Below are 1,976 nucleotides of genomic sequence, written 5' to 3' on the forward strand. Positions count from 1 at the left end.
TACAGTTGATTGCTCCTTCTTGTTAGCCTGGGTTTCCCCATGCTGCCTTACGCGCGCCATTTTATTCGCGCTGCTAGGCAGCCTGGATTCCATGGACCCAATTTTCACCTCAATGAAGGAACCAATTACAGAACGGAAGGGGGAAAGCAAGACGATGACGACACACCGAAGCAGTTATGAGCTACGTACAGATGTAACAGGTGTGATCTTGCGTTGTGTAGTTAAGCACCATACACGAGGATTCGTAGTCAAGTATTTTTATTCTGGTAATAGACAAAATAATGCAATCTTTCAACGGTCTTGAATAATGATTGGCAATGCTGCAGCTCTTGCGCAGGCAAGATAAACTGGGGTTAACAATAACAAAGATATGTACCTGGTAATAGACAAAATAATGCAATCATTCAACGGTCCTGAATAATGATTGGCAATGCTGCAGCTAGAAATATAGAAACACTTATGTTAGCATATACAGTACATCTTACATAGTAGTTAACTAACCTAGCCTACTACGCAGCCTACATGTCATTATCAAAACAAATGCAATGAATGTGCAAATCTCTGATCATACAAAAGTCTATCAGTATCCCTAGGTACATATAAGTAAGTATAGTATAGTATTAAGTATAAATACTTTTTTGGTCCCGTGAGGGAAATTTGGTCTCTGCATTTAACCCAATCGGTGAATTAGTGAAACACAAACAGCACACAGTGAACACACAGTGAGGTGAAGCACACACTAATCCCGGCGCAGTGAGCTGCCTGCTACATCGGCGGCGCTCGGGGAGCAGTGAGGGGTTAGGTGCCTTGCTCAAGGGCACTTCAGCCGCGTCCCACTGGTCGGGGCTCGAACCGGGAACCAGCAACCCTCCGGTCACAAGTCCAGAGTGCTAACCAGTGGGCCACGGCTGCCCAGGGATGTGCACCGTTCCCGGAGTCACTGCAATACCGGGTCGATGCGTGGAGCGGACGGAGTAAGCCCCTCTTCCGTCTCCCTGTTCCAAAAATCAGATTAATATATGGTCCTCGGGTAGAGGACGTATCAGATATTAAACTGATAAGAACAGATACTACACTTGATCTTAGCCAAAAGGCAGAGAAGCGATATATATTTTAATATACATTGATATAAGAACATTTTTGAAACCAAGACAACCATTATTATTAAAATAATCTACAGTGTGCATGTACTCATGACCTACCTCTTGCGCAGGCAAGATAAACTGGGAAGAGCAAAAAGCGCGTCATTCCCATTATAAGAACAAGCTTGGTCACTTAAAGTGACAGAACACAATTTCCCCATACACATATACATTTCTGGTGCAATGGCAAGTGGAAGCATTATTAACCATGTTACACAGACACATTTGATAGACATTCGTAGCGCCCAATAAACGGCTCTGGGCATTCGTAAACCACGTCTCAAATACGAGACAATGAATGTGTAGTTCCCAGACCTCATCTCAATGAGATGAGGTCTGACGTTAGCCACGCTAGCTTCTTGTAAGGTAAACATGGCCGTTCACTGACTGCACTGTGGACATACACGTAACCTGTTCCTGGTCTGTGTCTACAGTTTGTTATTGCACTGTGTGTAGTTTACTCTGCCAACTGTAATTACAGCCAATAGCCAACGGACCAGCTGGCAACGGCTGGCAACAATGTGTTAGGTTGTTTTTGCAGCATCTGTCCTGCATAGACGCTCTGTTATTCAGGCAGGATCTGGTCCAATATACACTCAGCTCTATTTATTCTCATTAGTGTTGACATTGTCACTTTTTAACCTCTACTTCAAAGCTACTCTGGTGACTCTTTCTCTCCAACTCATTTGATCAGAGCAGAGAGAGGAGAGTGAGGGGGGGTTATGGGGGGAGTGGCTGAGAGACAGGGGGCGAGAGGGAGACAAGGACAAGACAGGAGAGGGGAGCAGTGCACGGGGAGCCCCAGGAGGAATTATATTTAAAGCTATTAGAGGG

The 1,976-nt window shown here is 44.9% G+C and overlaps 1 non-coding gene across 1 annotated transcript; it reads right to left on the minus strand.

The window, feature by feature from the left end:
* Nucleotides 1-915: 915 nt before the first annotated feature.
* LOC143119717 (U2 spliceosomal RNA) lies at nucleotides 916-1,106 on the minus strand. Its single transcript, XR_012986320.1, has one exon. It is a non-coding gene; the product is annotated as a U2 spliceosomal RNA (small nuclear RNA).
* Between the last annotated feature and the right edge of the window lie 870 nt (nucleotides 1,107-1,976).

The sequence above is a fragment of the Alosa pseudoharengus genome, unplaced genomic scaffold (genome assembly GCF_046254945.1).
Source record: "Alosa pseudoharengus isolate Yale_2024_CS ecotype anadromous, Long Island Sound unplaced genomic scaffold, YU_APseudo_1.1 YU_APseudo_1.1_scf_12, whole genome shotgun sequence".
NCBI classification, from domain to species: Eukaryota; Metazoa; Chordata; class Actinopteri; order Clupeiformes; family Clupeidae; genus Alosa; species Alosa pseudoharengus.